Genomic DNA, 19,858 nt, shown 5'->3' with positions numbered 1-19,858 from the left:
GATGTGGCAGGAACAAGTGGAATCAATCCTGCCTGAGCTAGAGTACCAAACATGCTCAGGAACTGTACAAGGGTCTCCTGAAGAACTGGTGCAGTAACAGGCGTATCAGGTGCCTGTGCTCCGATTGGAGGTACTGGTGGCTCCTCTGTAGCAGCTCGTGCGGGTGCTTTGGTTGCACCACGCGGACGTCCTCGGCCTCTACCCCGGCCCTGGCCTCTCGCGGCTCTAGCAGGGGGCGCGAGTGCCTGGTCATCTGATCCAGTTGTACGCGTCTTCACCATCAGTGAGAGAATAGAAGGCAGAAGTTTAGAATTTCAAAATCAACAATTTTGCACGGTAAGGAATCAAAAGAAGTGAAATTTTCCTAACAGTTCCATAGCCTCCCGAAGATAAGTACAGACGTCTCCGTACCGATCCACGAGACTCTACTAACATGCTTGTAACCACGACACCTATGAACCTAGAGCTCTGATACCAACTTGTCACGACCCAAATCTCCCTCTGTAAGACGTTGTGACGGCACCTAGTCTCTACGACTAGGTAAGCCTAACAAATTACGGAATAACAGAAATAAAAATAGAATTTAACAACTAAACTACAGCAGATAACTATAATATGATAAAATGCTGCTCGGCATGTACAAGTAACCCAGCACTTATACAGTATTCCCAAAACCCGGTAATCAAAAGTCACAAGCTATAGAAGAAAACTAAGTATCTCTATACACTAGAGTCTAAGAAAGTACGGAAAGGTAAACGACATAGGAGCGAATAGAGGGGGACTACGAGGTCTGCCGACGCGAGCAGATATACCTTGAAGTCTCCAAAATGACACTGCTCACTGATATTGAGACTGATAAGAAGTACCTGGATCTGAATACAAAACATGTGCAGAAGAGTAGCATGAGTACACCACAACGGTACCCATTAAGTGCCAAGCCTAACCTCGGTCGAGTAGTGACGAGGTCGGGTCAGGGCCCTGCTGGTATATAACAAATAAGGCAGTAGAATATAGCAATGTAATAAGAGATTGAAAATTTAACAAGAGAATACCACAGAAAAATAACAGCACAACACATAGGGATAAACAGCTGGGGATCTCCCGAGATACCGTCTTGTAGTCCCAAAAGTAAATATGTAAGGAGATCTCCCGAGGTACCGCCTCATTGTCTAAAAGTAATTGTGCAGGGGGATCTCCCGAGTTATCACCTCGTAGTCCCAAAAGTAAACACACAGCTCGAAACTGATTAATACAACAATTAGCAGGAAGAATTCTACAGTTAAGACTGATACAGTTCAAGGAATAATAGGAAATCAATTAAGCATGTTGCACAGATTTCAAATAAGCATTTAGGACATGTAGACATGCGATATTAGGCTAAAATATGAAAACTACACATGCTGGTATAACTCAATTAAGATGTAATAGGTTACTACTCAGTAAAAACCGGATTTTACAATAATTAGCCTGTGCACGCACTCGTCACCTTGCGTACACGACGCTCATATATCATAGAAGTATCACTTCAGTACCAAATCCTAAGGGGATTTCCCTCACACAAGGTTAGGCAAGCCACTTACCTCGAACCAAGCTCAATCAATCAGTAAGAATGCCATTTTTATGACTTTACGACTCCGAACGGCCCAAATCTAGCCAAAAGAAATTGCATACCATAAATATAACTATACGAAATTAATCTAATTAATGAAATCAAGACTTTAACAAGAAATTAGAAAATCACCCCAAAAAGTCAACCCGAGCCCACGTGTCGAAATCGGGTAAAAGTCACAAAATACGAACACCCATTCACTCACGAGTTCACTTCTACCAAAATTACTCAAATCCGATGTCGAAATCTCAAAACCCAAAAATTTGGTTGAAGAACTTTTTCTTTTTTTTCTTCAAATTTCTCAACTCAAATCAGAAAAAGGATGGAATTAACAATATATTAGTGAAATATAACCAAAAACAAGTGAAGAGTCATTACCCAATCGATGCCTCTAAAAATCCCTCAAAATCTCGTCCAAATCCGAGCTCTCTATCTTAAGTTTTGATAAAAATGGCTAACCATCGTTTTTTGAAATATAAACTGTTGCCCAGGCATTTCCTTCTTCGCGAACGCGGAAGACCCTCGTGTTCGCGAAGCACAAAATTGCTTCATTCCAAATTTCTACATCGCAAACGCGATGGCCCACTCACAAACGTGGAGCTCACACAACCTCACCCTACGCGAACGCGGGACCCTCATCACGAACGCGTAGGCAAATTGCCTTGAGACTCAGTAGACCAGTTTTCTCTACGTGAACGCGTAGACTTAGCACCTCAGAGCTTCGTGAATGCGGGACCTTCATCGCGAACGCGAAGCAAAAATCTTCTCCTGCCTCCAGCTCCCCTTCGCGAACGCGGTACTCCTCTCGCAAACGCGAAGAAGGAAACCATCAACTGAACACGAGATTTTTCTTCAACTCCCACAAGTCCAAAACTAGTCTGTTAACCATCCAGAATCCACTCGAGGCCCCTGGGACCTCAACCAAACATACCAAAAAGTCCTAAAACATCATACCAACTTAGTCGAGCCTTCAAATCACATCAAACAACGCTAAAAACATGAAGCACACTCCAATTCAAACTTAATGAACTTTGAAACTTCAAACTTCTACAACCGATGCCGAAACTTATCAATTCACGTCCGATTGACCCCAAATTTTGCACACAAGTCAGTTTCGACATTTCGGACCTTCTCCAACTTCCGGAATTGGAATCCGACCCCGATATCAAAAAGTCCACTTCCGGTCAAACTTCCTAAAAATTCAACTTTCGTCATTTCAAGCCTAATTCAGCTACAGACTTCCAAAACACAATCCGGATGTGCTCCTAAGTCCAAAATCACCCAACGGAGCTAATAGAACCGACAAAACTCCATTCCGGAGTCATCTTCATACAGTTCCAACTACAATCAAAATCCTAAAACTTAAACTTCTGTTTTAGGGAATAAGTGTCACAAATCACTCCGAAACCAAAAACAAAACCTCCCGGCAAGTCATATAAGTAGAAAAAGATACGAGGAAAGCAGTAAATAGATGATCGGGGCTAATACTCTCAAAACAACCGGCCGGGTCGTTACACGACTATTCAAAGACGTAAGAGAAATAAGATTCAGCTCTTGAAGACACATGTGGTAATTGGTGCTATAACCCTATGGACATCTATAACTTTATCAATAGCTACTACCGAAATTTATTCACCACTGAGCAAACATAATCGCTATACTACCATATTGATTCCAATTCCTATCGATTAAGCACTGAAGGCTCTCATTCCTTAGGAGCACCATTACAGGATATTGAAATCACACAAGCTCTATATTCCTTCAAGCCCCTTAAAGCCCTTGGGCCAGACGGTTTACACCCATATTTTTATCAAAAATATTGGCACCATGTAAGTACTACCATCGAAACGTTTTGCCACTAAGTATTTTCAAACCATATCATTCCTTCAGAATCGTACCTATTTATGCTTCATTCCTAAAGTTAAGAATGCACAAACTATCCAGCAATACAGACCAATTAGCATGTGCAATACAATCTACAAGCTAGTCACAAAAATTATTGCCAACATGCTTAAACCCATTATATCAAAAATTATTGGGCCAACACATACTAGCTTCCAACTAGGTAAGCAGGCCTCGGACAATGCAATAATAGTACAAGAGACTCTAGCTCACTTCCAAAGAATGAAAAGCAAAAGTAGCAACATGCTTCTTAAGTTAGACCTCGAAAAGGCTTTTGACCACCTTGAATGGTCTTTTGTCAAGAAAATATTACTTTATTTTAACTTTCCGACTACTATTATCACCCCAATAATGTCTTGTATTACTGCAATCTCTACTTCCATTTTAATCAATGGTACACACACATAATTTTTCTGTCCGGCAAAAGGCATTCAATGGGGTGACCTGTTATCACCTTATCTATTCATCATGTGCATGGAATTATTCTCTCGTAGCATCTCATTAACTGTGGACTATCTAAATTGGCGACCAATTTGCCTCTCCATAATGGGACCCGCCTTATCACATCTCTTCTTCGCAGACGACATTATTTTACTTTTCAAAGTGAGTACAAAAAGTTGTCATGCAATCATTGACATATTAAATCATTTTACGATGCACTCAGGCCAAAAGATTAACTTCAAAAAAATCCAAGATCTTCTTTTCCAAAAATTGTTCCTAGGGAAATAAGAATTTTGTTCTCAGCTCTTTTCAAATGACCAAAAGACATCTTTTGGCAAGTACCTCGGTTTTCCAATCTTCATATCACGAAAAAGATTCTTATTAGACAGCTTTAAGAATCGACTTCGGGGTGGAAAACTAGCTTCCTCACTGTGGAGGGTCACACTATCCTAATTAAATCTACATTAAATGCTCTCCTGATCATGTAATGCAATACAGATCTATTCCCCAATCTATCATAAACAAATTGGAGCAATACCAACGTAATTTTCTTTGGATACTACTCACACGAGAGAAAAATTACATTTTCTAAATTGGCAATCAATTACTAAGCCAAAAGACAACGGGGGTCTAGGTATACAACAACTATGACCCAAAAACAATGCTCTAGCTAGCGTAGCTTGGCAACTTTTTCAATTACCAAATACTCTTTGGGCTACCACACTACTATGCAAATACCTACACGCCACTACAATCACTAATCAATCACACACTTGGCGTAATATCCTTAAAGGGTGGGCACACTGCCAACTTGGTATTCAATGAAAAATTGAAACCGGTCAGCACATCAATTTTCGGAACGATCCTTGGGTTGGGGCAAGTACAACGCTGCGACCTCTCATACAAGGACCACTACTATACAATCATCAAGAACTAAAAGCCTCCACATATTTAACCCCTTTGGGATGAGATTGGGCAAATATCCCTTTCCACCTGCCTCCGGTCATTATGAACAAGATTCGTACACCATATATTTTTGTATACTTGCACCAATCAGACCACACCTGTCGGGCCATTCATCCTACAAGCCAATTTACAGTGAACTCCATTATCACGCCCTAGCTATTACTAATCAACAAAACCAGTCCTCAAGCTAGAATTTGAAGTGACTTTGGAAGCTGCCAATACCTCCAAAAGTTAAAACTTTTCCATGGCTACTCCGCCATAATAGGCTTCCCACAAACCATTACCTTCACTCTATTGGAATAATACCTAACAACATTTTCCACTACTGCCAAACAGACTAGGAAACTACTACTCACATCATTTTACATTGCATAAATGCACAAGACTACTGGCACTCAATAAGGCTTCAAGCACATACAACTGCCCTTCAACATTGGGTATCTTCACAACAATTACCGATTCATACATTCCAAGCATATTCATCTACCCCATAAATTAACTCACGTACCTACCTTCCATTAGTTTGTGGAATATTTGGCTCACCCGCAATCGCAATTTTGAAAATTCCTACAGCGCTTACATTACATCAAGCTATTGAGTTTTCCTATTTGGCGGCTTCAAACTGTCACGACCCCAGTTCGCCTCCGTGAACTATCGTGACAACACCTAGTCTCTACGACTAGGTAAGCCTAACAAATGCGGAAAAAGAAATAATTTCGGAAAGAAAGTAATTAAAAACCGAGATAACAAAGCTAAACGGTGTTTAAGATGCCTCCTGGCATATAACAGTACAAAATCTCAATCTAACACTCCCAAAATCCGGAACCCCATAAATCACAAGCTAAAAGATTACATAATAAGCTCTAACTCCAGAAATGTCTACCAACAAGGGAAATACAGAAAGGACTATACTAGTACTGAGAATAGAAAGGGACTCCTCGGTCTGCGGACGCGGCAGATATACCTCGGAGTCTCTACAAAGCGCCTCGCCTAAAGCGTGATAAGACTGAGTGGAAGTACCTGGATCTGCACATGAAAAACATGCGCAAGAAAGGCATGAGTACACCACAGCGGTACTCAGTAAGTGCCAAGCCTAACCTCGGTCGGGTAGTGACGAGGAAAGTCAGGGCCCTACTGAGGTTAAATGAAATACAAGGTATAACAGTATAGAACAAGACAGTATAGCTAAGTGCAACAGTAAGAAGTAACACAGGATAGAAAGAACAACAACAACTATAATAGAGATAACAACCGGGGATCTCCCAGGATACCGTCCTGTAGTCCCAAATATAAATATCCAGTGGATCTCCTGGGATACCGTCCCGTAGTCCAACTCATAGTGTGCGGGGATCTACCGGAATCCCGATCCGTAGACCCAAATGTAAATATTCAGTACTGGGGGAATCTACCGGGTGCACTCCCATAGTTCCATTGTAAAAGTGCAGGGGAATCTCCCGGAATACAAATCCATAGTCCCAAAGAAAACATACAAGGGGATCTCCCGGGATACCGTCCCATAGTCCCAAAATAAACACCCAGCAGCAACACGAAGAATACTCAATTCAACTCAATTTTCATACCAAAGTAAAATAGGTATTTCTAGCCTAGCATGCTGCACATAATCCAAATAAGGCAATTTGAGCAACTAAAGTAATTAAGTCAATTATACATGCTTCCCTAGGCTAATAGCAGATTTAAACTATATACAATATGAACAGGAAAAAGAAAATCACATTTATAGTTACTTAAAGAAACGGATTTTCAACAATTAGCACAAGTATGCACTCGTCACCTCACGGACAAGGCATTTCAATTATCAACAAACCAAATCCTAAGGGGAGTTTCCCCCCCACAAGGTTAGGCAAGCCACTTACCTCGAACTAGCTCAAAATCAACCCGAAACCACGTTCTTGCCACGAGTGCTCGACTCCAAATGGCCCAAATATATTCAATTCAATTGCATAATGTAAATATAACTTCAAGTAACTGATTCCTCAAATAAATTCTAAGCTAATACGCGAAATTAGGTAAAATAACTAAAACGCCCTCCGGGCCCACGTCTCGGAATCGGGTAAAATTTATATTTTCAGAATCCTCATACCTTCACGAGTCTAACCATACCAAAATTATCCAAATTCAATATCAAATTCCCAATCAAAACTCAAAATTTAGGTCTAAGAACTTTCTCCAAATTTTTCCCCAATTTTCATCTCAAATCCGAAATTAAATGACAAAACTAAGATTAGATTATAGGAATACAACTAGAAAGGGATTAGGAATCACTACCCACTGATTTCCTCTTAAAAAATCTCCCAAAATGGCCCTCTCCCGAGCTCCAAATCAATTTTTCTAACTTTTGATTTCAAACCCTCGAAATTCTTATTTTCTGCCCAGCAAATCCGCTTCTGTGGTCAAGGGACCGCACCTGCGGTCCTGCTTCTGCGGAGAAACAACCGCACCTGCGAAAATTTATTAATTTCCCAAATCTGCACATGCGGCCTATTTACCGCATCTGCGGTTACGCAGGTGCGTGGACACTTTCGCACCTGCGACTCCTAGCCTTTCCTCATCTGGCTGCTTCTGCGGCTTGATTCCGCATCTGCTGGAGTCGCACCTGCGGCCTCTCAACCGCAGATGCGGTTATGACAGCAGCCATAAACTTCAGGTGCAACTCCAAATTCCTAACTCTTCCGTTAACCATCCGAAATCATCCCGAGGCCCCTGGGACCTCTACCAAAAGCACGAACAAGTGATATACCACTATCCAAACTTATACCAATCCTTAAAACACCTAAAACAACATCGAAACATCGAATTAACATCGGATTCAAGCCTAAGAACTTCAAAACCTCTCGAATTACGCTTTCGATCAAAAAGTCTATCAAACCTCGTTCGAATGACCTGAAATTTTGCACACATATTACATTCAACACTACGGAGCTACTCCAACTTCCGGAATTCCATTCCGACCCCGATATCAAAATCTCACTATCAAACCGGAAACTTCAAAAATTCAACTTTCGGCATTTCAAGCCTAATTAAGCTACGGACCTCCAAAACACAATACAAACACGCTCCTAAACCCGAAATCACCCAACGGAGCTAACGGAACCAACTGAATTCTATTCCGAGGCCGTCTTCACACTATTCTGACTACGGTCCAAATTCTAAAACTTAAACTCTCATTTAGGGGACTAAGTGTCCCAAAACTCTCCGAAACTCCAAATAAATCCCCCCGACAACTCACAACGGCAGAAACAAATACGGGGAATGCAGTTAATAAGGGATCGGGACGTTAATTCTTAAAACGACCGGCCGGGTCGTTACACAAACTGTAAAAAAACCACTAGGGTACGTATTGCGCTTCGCTGGATTCCACCAAAACCAAACTACTACAAACTAAATATAGATGGAGCAAATTCATCAACCAAAAACTACACAGGTATATATGGTGTAATTCGTAACAATAGAGGCGATTGGATTATGGGCTTCGCAGGTTCACTTCCCACATTTAATAGCCTTATAGCTGAAATGCAAGCTTTACTTCAAGGACTTAAACTAGCAGTACAAATGCAACTAATGCCACCGAAAGTTGAACTGGATGCTAAGGAGGTAATCAACCTACTAACAAAAGATCATCCTCTATACACTAATATACTTTGTGATGGCAGACACCCTCTCCAGTATTTACATGATCTGATGGTGTTACATGCGTACAAAGAACAAAATAGAGTCATTGAAAACTTAGCAAAATACAACATCCAAATGGAAAGTAACGCTGCTACATCAATTTTTGAAGCATCACCACTTTTTGTTTCACGCCTCTTACTCGAAGATAAACTAGGACTAACTACTATTAGGGTAGTTCCACCCACAGCTGGGAATGTAGCCACCACCATGGATACAAACATAACTTTTGATCATCAATCGAAAGCTGGATTGGCGGAAGTAAACTCTTTTTTGACAACTGGTCTTGTAGAACTAGCTCAAAGCAGCACCTGGGATTGTAACACTAACCACATTAGAGTTAGCAATTCTAACTTAGCTGCTACATCTAGTACTTCTTCTGTTTGTAATATGGTGCCCATACATCAACATCTCTATACACACATGTTTGATTAATGCAACTTATCTTTCCAATAAAAAAAATAATACATTTAATAGATGATCTCTAAAAAAATCTTCTCTTTTTCTGTTCCATTTTCTATTTTTTTTCTCTTTAACCTTTTGTTTAAGTTTTATTTGCAATAAATTAAGGAGAATCTATTCATATTTATGAAACATATGTGTAAACAATCAATAGTAAGAACTAAGAAATAAAATATTAAGAAAAAGGCCTTAGAGAAAGGAAAGAAAGCTAGCAGCATCTTAGGTTTACTTTTCCAGATTTTTTTTGGTAATAAATGACTAGATTCCATTCAGAAAAAACATATTACATAAGGGGAGCTATTCATGGTGGTTCAACAGTAACATTATATATAAGAGGATGTCCATCCCTAGGTGGTTCTAAAGTAGAAACCAATCACAAAAAAGAAGCTATGTTACTAGAGGATGTTGTAGGAGCAATTAACGATGATGGATTCAAAATAGTTTGAGCTGCAGTAGAGTATCCGACTGAAGTTGAGGTACACATCAAACATAATGCGGGCCATGAGTATCTGCATGCAGTAGATCTGCGATAAAAGTTGGTGCCTCATAGTATATGTTGGTGGTGACAGCTGGTGGTGTATCAAAAATTTGCTTTGCTAAGCAATCTGCAACCATATTTTGCTCCTGATATGTATGCTTTATCAATGGATTACCTAGTTGGTGGATGACGGATCTGCAATCATTTAACATATGTGAGTAAGCAAGGTTATCGTTTTTGAGTAAATATTACCTGTGTAACATCCGTTTCAACTTCCAAAGGTAGTAGGTTGTGTCTTAGGGCTATCTGGAGTCTTTTCAGCAGAGCAAGTAGTTCCATGTGTATGTTATTTGCCTTGTATGTGCACCCCGAGAAGCCTAGTTTTCAATTGCCTAGAGAGTTACGTATGACACCCCCATAACTGGAGAAGTGGTTGGATGAGCTAGTCGCCCCACCTGTATTTAATTTTAAAAAGCCCAATTTGGGAGGTTGCTACTTAACATACAGTGGAATTTTTTGAGGTTTGACTCCACGGTTTTGGTCAAGGTAGAACTCTTGTGCTGTATCCAAACTGAATTAAGGCTGACATATTCATTTTTTTTTTGTCGAAGATATTTTTGTTTCTTGTCTTCCAGATATGCCAGAGACAAAAAGGAATGAGAACGGTGATGGCAAGAACTGTGAGGGTGTGTCATTTGTGTCGAGGATAAATTTGCGCAGCCATAGATTGTGGTCTGAGTAATTTTGCATGAGAGGAATAAGAGGAGGACTAATTTGTAATTGAGTCCATAGAACTAGGGCTGCCTGGCAATTGAAGAAAATATGTGAAATTGATTCATCTCCACTATGGTAAAGAGCGCAAAGAGGGGATTGTAATATATTAAGGTGGTAGAGACGGGAAGCTGTGGGAAGGCGGTTATGCGCAAGTAACCAAAGAAAGTGGCTAACTTTTGGGGGTAATTTCACCTTCCAAAGCCAGAGAAAGGAGGTGGTAATGTGGGACTGATGGAGAGCATCATAAAGAGATTTTACTGAAAAAAGTCCGTTGTTAGTGAGTCCCCATATAATGCGATCATATACATGCAAGTTGTAAGAAAAATAAACACTTAAGAATTGATTTGTAATGATCTCCGACAGTTCAAAGGATAGGGTGGAGATATGCCAAGAAGGGTTAGGAAGATAGGAGGATAAAGAGGCATTCATTTCATGTGTAGTTAGTGGCCCGTTAATTATTTGCCTAATAGAGATGTTTGGTCTAAACCAAGAGTCTTCCCAGAAATTAATATGCATGCCTGTAGCTGGCTTCCAAAGAAGGCCTTTTTGGTAATAGTTCTAGCCCTATTGAATGTTAGCCCAAGTGATAGAATGACTTGCTACTGGTTGTAATGGGTGGGCATATTTGGAAATGAGAATTGGGGCCCAGAAAGCGTTTGGGGACTGGAATAAGCACTACACAGTACTCGCTAGGAGAGCTTGGTTTTTTTTCTTTGGTCTTTGGATCCCTAGACCTCCTTCATATTTTGAAGTAGTAATTTGCTTCCAATTATTTAGGTGGAGTTTCCTGCAACTAGTTGTAGAGCCCCAAAGGAAGTTTCTTTCATATTGTTCTAATTTTTTGATAATGGTTGCCGGAATTTTGACTAACTGCATGACATGGGTTGGAATGACATTTAGGGTAGATTTTATGAGAGTGACTCTACCTGCTTTGGAAATAAATTTGGTTTTCCATCCCGCTAATCGTGCTTTAAATTGTCTAACAAAAATTGATAATCCCTAGTGGTGGTACGAGTTGTAGAAAGTGGGAAGCCTAGGTATTTCCCGAACGGAGAGCCCTCCGTTAAAGAAAGTGAGTATAAAATATTTATCCACGGTAGAGAAATTTTTGGAGAAGAAGATTTTTGATTTATTAAATTTAATTTTTTGGCACGAATGGGAAGTAAAGTGATTGAGGTGATCAATAATTGTGTGGCACGAGGTGGTTGTAATTTTAGTGGTAAGAATAATATTGTTTGTGAAGAAGAGGTGTGAAATTGAAGGGCCGCGCTTGGAAATTTGTATTGGATCCCATGATGTATAACCCACCAGTATATTGATACTTCTAGAGAACATTCCATGCATAAAAGAAATAAATAGGAGGACAAGGGCCACCTTGACGTAGTCCTCGTGATGGGGAGAAGAAGTTAGTAGGAGAACCATTGATGAGTATTGAGACTGAGGAAGTGGTGACGCAAGACATTATGAGATTGATGATAGGTAACGGAAAATGGAAGTAAATGAGCGCATGGAGGACAAAAGAACATTTAATGCGATCAAAAGCCTTTTCGAGGTCAAGTTTTATGAGTGCTTGACCTCTCTTTCCCTTGAGAGCACGAAAGTGGTTGAGAATTTCTTAGAAAATAACTGCATTATCTGTCGCACGACGGTTTGGCTGAAAACTAGATTGGGTAGGGCCAATTATTTTAGGTAGGAGAGACTTAATGCGATTATCAAGAATTTTTGTAATAATTTTGTAGATAGTGTTACAAAGGCTAATAGGACGATAGTGTGTTAGACAAGAGGCAGTTTCGTTCTTTGATTGTGTTGATCTCTAGAGGAATGGTTTTTTGAAAAAAAGTGGTGACAAAATTGCAAAACAGATTCTTTGACTTCTTGCCAATAGAATTGATAAAAGTGGGGGTGGAGCCCATCCGGGGTAGGAGATTTATTATGTTTGAAGGATTTAATAGCTTGCACAAATTCAACGTTGTCAAGGGTACGTGTGAGAGAGTTGCCATCACTAGTTGATAAAACATAAGATCTATTAGAGGAATAGTTTATAGGGGAAGTTAAGTGATCAGTAGTAAAAAGTGAACTAAAATATTCCAAAATATAAGCCTTAATAACAGTAGTATCAAAGGTCCAATTTCCCAACATCGTCCTTTAGGGCAGTAATTTTATTACGCCTTCGTCTGAAGAGTTGAAAGATGAAAGAAGCGAGTGTTTGCATCCCCATTATTTAACCAATTTATACGAGATTTTAATTTCCAAAATTCCTCCTCAAGTTTTAATGTGTCATTAAAATCGCGAATGAGGTATTGTCCGAGTTATTGCAAAAAGGAGCTTGTGGGATAATTTATGGATTGTTGGATACCTCCAATCCTAGCAAGGAGCACTTTTTTCTTTTGAAAAAGGTTGCCAAAAGTTTGAATATTCCATCCCTATACGTCTACTTGGAATTGTTGGATGGCGGGGATCAAGTTATGATGGTTACTTGTCCAAATATTAGAAATGAAAGGGCGGAGAGTTAGATGGGAGTTCCAAATGCTTTCAAACCTAAAGGGCTTAGTAATTCCCGAAGTTGGCTGAAGTAGACTAAGTAGTAAGGGATAATGTTCGGAATGAGTCCTAGGAAGATGTCTAACAAAAGCGTCAGGGAACAAGTTAATCCAAGCATAGTTAGCAACTAGCATGTCCGGTCGTTCTAATATGGAGCAGAAGTTACGTCTATTGTTTTTCCAAGCAAACTTACTGCCTTTATATCCTAGATCAACAAAATGACAATAAATAAGACAATTAAGAAATCTATTCTTGAGTTATTAATAGCCCGACCTCCAAATTTTTCGGAAGCCCTAGTTACCTCATTAAAATCCCTACCTACCAACCATGACCCATGATAATTATCAAAAAGGCATCTTAAGTTATGCCATAAGACTTTACAATTTTGTAAGTGAGAGCTAGCAAAAATTGCAGAAAATTAAAAACGGTGGGATAATGATCTTACCTCCACCATGCAATGAACTTCTTGATTTGTAACTACTACTTCTTCTACTACAAGGAGATTTTCATCCTAAAGGACATCAATGCCTCCCGCATTATCACTGGCGGCTACAGAAGCTATGCCAGTGAAATTAAAGTCATCACGAAGGTGTATGTGTTCACTTAAGTGCTTTTCCAGGAGAACCACAAGAGATGGGTGGTGATAGTCAAGTAAGGAGCGAAAACTACACCTAAACTCAGGTGATCGTACACCACGACAATTCCAAATAACAAAATTTATAAGAGAGTTATTTTAAGGAGTGGAGTGGGATTCAGGAATTGTAGGGTTTCCCTGAATGCTCTGCAGTGACTCTGGCGTTATGGGATTCAGTGTTGGAATAAGCACTAGTGCAAACTTTTTCTTACGTTCGGATTGATTGTGGGTTGAAGCTTGATTAGGCATTTTTTAAGATTTGGCGGGCAGTTGAAATAAATCTTTTTTTGAAACTGCTCCTTTAGGACCAAGACCTACACAACCGTGAGGTCGACTAGCTCGGTGCGAGACTCCCCGAGTTCTTCAGCTAAGGCTGATATTTCTTATTGTGTCATTCTTTCTTAGGTTATTTGTGAAGGAGTCATCATGTGAAAGTTGAGTGGACTGGTGGGTGATGGTGGTGAAACCTGCATGGGGTGTGTAGAGTTGTGTGTTGGTGAATCCATGGAATCTCGTAAGGTCCCAGAGAGGGAAGTGGGTAGAAGGGCAACTCCCCTGGTAGTAGTGGAGTTTGCGGTACTAGTAGAGAACGAGTCTGCTAAGTTTGGTATGATATTTGTGTTTGTGGGATCGGTGGAGTGGAGGGGATGTAAGGGTGTATTGCCACTGGTTGTGTCATGAAGGTTTGATATTGAGCATAAGCTTCCCAACCCAGTCGTATTCCCTTTGTCACTATCTGTGCTTTATCCAAAGGGTTCTGGATCATTATGAGGAACTCCTGGTCGTTGAGAACGAGTAAGAACGTCAATGCATGACCCAGTAGGCCCATTTCCAGCCATGATTGTGCTTGTTGAAGGAGCTGGTGGGGTGTCTGGGACGTGAAGATGCGACGGAAGGGATTCGGAGGAGAGGGATTCTGCATGTTGGTTTGTAATTGTGGGAGATGGTGAAATGAAGGTTGGGGATGGTGATGTAGATGTAACCCTGGGTATGGACAGTTTGGGTGGTGTAGGGGCATTTGTAGTAATGGGGTTGATGGTAATGGCTGAGGTAACGTGTAGAGTGCCACTTATAATTTGTGATGGATCTTCAAAGAGGGGAATTGGGTGACTGAGCGGTGGAGCTATTAGTGGGCTAGATGATTTAGAAGATGGTGTAGGGACATCATGATTAATTTCTTTGGGAGATGGGTCGGAGGCAGTGTCCAGGAAATTTGCATTCCATTGAATGGTGTTAGTGAGATTTGGACTATCTACACTCTTGGGCTTTAGTTTCCCAGGCCCTATACTGTGTAAGGTATCAATGGCGATGAAAGCTTCTACTTGAGTGTTAATTTTTTGGGCTTGCAAGGGAGTGGATGGGTGAGGTGAATCTACAGGAATGTCTATATCGGAAATAGGGATTGTAGTGTGGCACTCAGGGGTAGAAACAGGTGTGGAGTGGATTGGAATAGACTGGGCGGTAGGTGCAGGCGTTTTGGAGTGTTTTTGTGTGTTGAAGGGAAAAGGTGTATAGAAGTAATATTATTAGAGTAGTTGATGGGACCCTTTTGACATGTGAGAGTAGATTCCACATCCTCATTAATCAGTTCAAGTGAATAAAACAATTACGAGTACACCAACTATTGGGGGAAGGGGTGGTTTTATTAATATGAGAACTATGTTTAGGGTTGAGTAGAGAATTTGAAGAATAAATACATGTGGTCCATATTGGGTTGTCGCCTTACCTTCCTTGAGCGACGTGGACTGCAAGTGCTGAGATCTGGAAACAGGTGGAGGAGTAGCACTTGATAATGTGTCTGCATGGATAGCTTGGACAACTGGGCATCTGTCGTGTGCAAGTGGTTGGCGATAGTGTGGGAATGAAACTGTTTTCCAATCGCATACGTACAAGCTTTGTAGTAATTGGTGGATTGGTAGCAGCGTTTATAATGGGATGTGTTGGAGTAATGACGGATGATGTAGACTGTGGTTGGAAGGGGGAGGAAGAGAGAAGTGAGGGACATTGGTTTTAAGGGTGTCCTAAACACCCACATTTAGTGCAAAGGAGATTGAGACCTTCATACCAAATATATTGACGGTGTGAACCAATGTAGACATGTGTTATTAATGGTTTTTCGATGGGCACTTCTATGCAGATGCGAGCATGCGGCCTCTAGACGTGGATGACGTACATGTATTCACTTTGAGTAATTTTCCAATTTTTTACCCGACTCTTTGGAGTATATCTATGTCGTAGAATTCAGTAGGAAGTTCCGGAAGACGTAACCAAATGGCGGAGTAGGTTAGTGATAACTAGAGATTTTGACGCATTTTAAACTCCTTCTTGCTTATGCTTTGATCAAATATTCATACAAAATAGTCTCAAAAGGCTCACAAGTTTTGCTTGATTGCAGGTTTGATCAACAAAGTGAGAAAATATCAAAGATCGGCTCAAAAGGAGTGAAACTTGCACAAGTGACAAAGGCAAGGCAAGCTCAAGCAAAGCAGGCCCAGTGCGGCCGCACTACACTTTGTGCGGTCCGCACTGGGAGATTCAGAGAGCTGTTATTTAGAGCATTAAGGCAGTGCGGCCGCACTAGGTTTTGTGCGGTCCGCTCTGAAGGCAGTGCGGCCGTACTACCATTATGTGCGGGCCGCAGAGCCAAGGTTCAAAGAAGATGAAGAATGAAGTTTTGAAGCCTGTGCGGTCCGCAGTCCATTCTTTGCGGACCGCACTAGAAGCCTCCGCGGCCGCAGTCCATTCTGTGCGGTCCGCGGAGCCCAAGTTCAGAGAGCAAGAATTTTGAAGTCAAGAGCCCAGTGCGGACCGCGGTCCATTTTGTGCGGTCCGCACTAACCCCGCAGGGGCAATGTTGTCCAGATTTTTCAGCCTAGTATAAATAGATTCTTTTTCCATTTTTAGGGTATCAAATATTGTAATACATCAGCTGCGCTCGTGGGTCGACTTTTCTTAGCCATTTTGGGCATTTTTACTTACTTTTCATCATTGAATCTTTGTATTTAGCTTAGCAATTAATTAATATGTGTTTATCTTCTTCTATTTCTTGCTCTTCTTCTTTAATTATGAGTAGCTAGACCCATAAGCTAGGGTTGTGGCTCAACCCTAGTGTGGGTAATTGATGGATCTTGTACTTTAGGGCTAATTTGACTATGGGTGTTTGTTATTTGGGCCAATTTCATGGTTAATTTCTGAATTAGTGGTTGCAAACATTAGTTTGTGTTGAGTTGACTTGAGCTCTTCTTGAGAAAGAGAGCCTAAGTCTCCGAAATNGTAGTTACTTTTCTGTTACCAAAACAGAAAAACGGATTGGATTTAATATTATGATTATATATATTATATATATTTGTATTAAACAATATTTAATAACATTTCTGTTAATATTTTACTATTAAGTATAAATTTGGTCCAAAAAGTTAATCAATCAATCGATCATTTGACCAAATCCAAATCCGAATCCGAATCCGAATCCGAAGCCGAAGCCGTAGCCGTAGCCGAAGCCGAAGCCGAGCCGAGCGAGCGACGACGACGACGGTGCGAGGCTTGCCTTCTTCTCAACTCTTTAAGAGCTAAAAGAAGAGCAATTGCTTATATACCCATAAAAAACCTCTTCCTCTTCCAATATGGGACAATGCCCATTTGCCAAGGGAGGGGGAACTTAAAATTTCACTCAAAAATTTCATTTCCCTCCATTTCCCATTCACCCTCTTTTAAGTATTTAATATATTAATTAAATACCTTAAAAACCCAACAATCCCCCACATGAATGGGGAATGGCTATATCACGGAAGTATGCATGAAAAACTGTATGATTCACAAGTAAGGATTAATTGCATCTGGATAAGTAGGTTTCCCTTTGAACTTTCCGTAGTGAACTTATGTCGGATATACTCGATCAATCGGTAGATTTGATATCTTTGAACCGTCGAACTTTAGTGTATACCTAGACAACCACAAGTCACACAACCAACCCTTAACCGTCTTTAGCCCTCTACCAAAGCAAAACTGTTGCATGGATAAGCTCTTCATCATGTCAATGACCTTTTTGAATTTATTCTCACTTTTCTGCTTGGCTAGCCTCTGAGGATAAGGGGGAGGTGGCCTAGGCAAAGGTGCCTTGGCTTTTGGCACAACCGGCTCCGGCATGTCAATTACGTGCTCCCTAGACGGGTTCACGACATCTTGAGTTTCCACCTCGGCCTCATTATTGTCAATCCTCACTTCATTGTTCACATTGTCATCAACCACATCTTCAACTACCACTGGAACTTCATCTTCTTGCAACTCAACATCATCATCCACAACTTGCTTTTGCTTGGAGGCATTCACATCACCGCCTCTCCCACTTCTTGTTGTAACCGCCATAACATGGTTGTTCCCACCCTTTGGGTTCACTACCGTATCACTTGGTAGAGCACCCTTCGGGCGAGTATTCAATGCTATTTGCACCTCCAAGTTTCTGATAGAGGTATTGTGGGAAGCCAACTGTGCATCCGAATCCGCATTCTTCTTCATCATCTGTTCGAACATTATTTCAATTCTAACCATATCATTGTTGGAAGAACTGGGACCTTGAGAAGGAAATATGGGGTGGATTGTTCGGTTGTTGATACATTGGGGGCCTTTGAAAGCCTTGCCCCCAGTTTCCTTGGTTTCCATTATTCCATCCACCTTGATTATTGTTGCCACCCAATTGTTGTTGTTTACCATTCCAATTCCCTTGGTTGCCTTGATTGTTGTTCTGATTGCCCCAGTTGTTATTTTGGTTGTTGTTCCCCCAATTACCACTGTTTTGTTGTTGATTGCCCCAATTGCCTTGAGGTCTCCACTGTTGTTGGTTGGAAGAGTTGCCCCGTTGGCCTTGATAGTTATTCACATATTGAACCTCTTTCACTTTGTTCATCATAGCCATCATTTTGAAACCCATCACAATCATCATCAAATTGCTCAGAATTCCCTTGGTTTTGCTGGCCTTCTTTGCCTTCTCTTGTTGACAAGCATATTAACACCCTCCATGACATTCACTTGGCAAGGATTTTGGACTTGTTGCAACTGTGCCTTAGCCAATTGGTTCATAGTAGTTGTCAACTCCGCTATAGCTTGCCCATGGTCATGTAATTCCTTGTGCAAATGAATAACCGTAGGGTCACCTTGAGGAACATTGGCTTTACTTTGCCATGCGGAGGACGTATCCGCCATCTCATCAAGAACGGCACAAGCTTCATCATACGTCAATTTCATAAAATTACCCCCAGCAAGTTGATTCACTATGCATTGATTTGTAGTGTTGATGCCCTGGTAGAAAGTTTGTTGCAACATATTCTCCGTCATGTCCTTGTTGGGGCATTCCTTCACCATAGTTCTATATCTCTCCCAAATCTCATGCAAAGGTTCCGTGGGCTCTTGCTTGATGGCCAATATCTCATCTCGAAGTGCCGCCATGTGCCCGGGTGAGAAAAAATTTAGCAATAAACTTATCCGCTAACTCATCTCAAGTTGTTATGGAATGGTTGGAAGTTCTCGAGCCAATCTAATGCTTTCCCCTGAAGTGAGAATGGGAAAAGCCTCAACCTAAGAGCATCCTCGGACACATTCGTCTGCTTGCTCCCCCAACATGTATCCACGAACCCTTTTGAGATGTTTGTAGGCATTTGATCCCAGCGCCCCTGAAATACCCACGCTGCTCAAGTAGGTCAACATCACATTGTTATCTGAAAACTGCCCGCTCGGATTCTGGGTGGGACAATAGCACTTGCATAGCCTTGGTTCGGGAGCACTCGAGGAATCGCTCTTGGAGGTGGTGGAGGAGGGTCTGGAACATTGTCATTTGCATTGGCCTGGCGGCCTCTACGTTGTCCTTAAGGTACAAGAGGCACCTCTTCTTCTCCGATGTCATTTACCTCCTCCCCCACATTCACATTTCCAAGAGGGTCAATAGCATTTAAAGCCATTTTGGTACCTGAAGTATTGACACACACAAATTAGTAACAAGAAGGAAAGAAGAACAAAAACAAATCTAATCTAAATAGATAGCCAAGACCGTTAGCTCCCCGACAACGGCGCCAAAAAGTGATCGCTGCAACTCCGCACTACTAAAAAGTAGCAAGAGAGAGTCGCAATAGCTTTTACCCGATTTTGGTCGGAATCGATATCCACAGAGAGCTATGAATTGGAAATCGAGTATCTATCTAGTTTAGGAATGCGTATGTGTTCTTAATTACACTTCTCAACATTTTTGGGATTTTCTTTTATAAATTCTACTTTTATCAAACTACAAATTGTAAATTTAGCTAAGAGTTAAAATGCTACAAGTTGTTCAACTAGGTTTAAAAGGCACTAGGGTAGTATCTCTCTCCTTTTTTTT

Source organism: Nicotiana attenuata, chromosome 10 (genome assembly GCF_001879085.1).
Source record: "Nicotiana attenuata strain UT chromosome 10, NIATTr2, whole genome shotgun sequence".
Classification (NCBI taxonomy): domain Eukaryota; kingdom Viridiplantae; phylum Streptophyta; class Magnoliopsida; order Solanales; family Solanaceae; genus Nicotiana; species Nicotiana attenuata.
Note: the sequence above shows the minus strand (reverse complement) of the source record.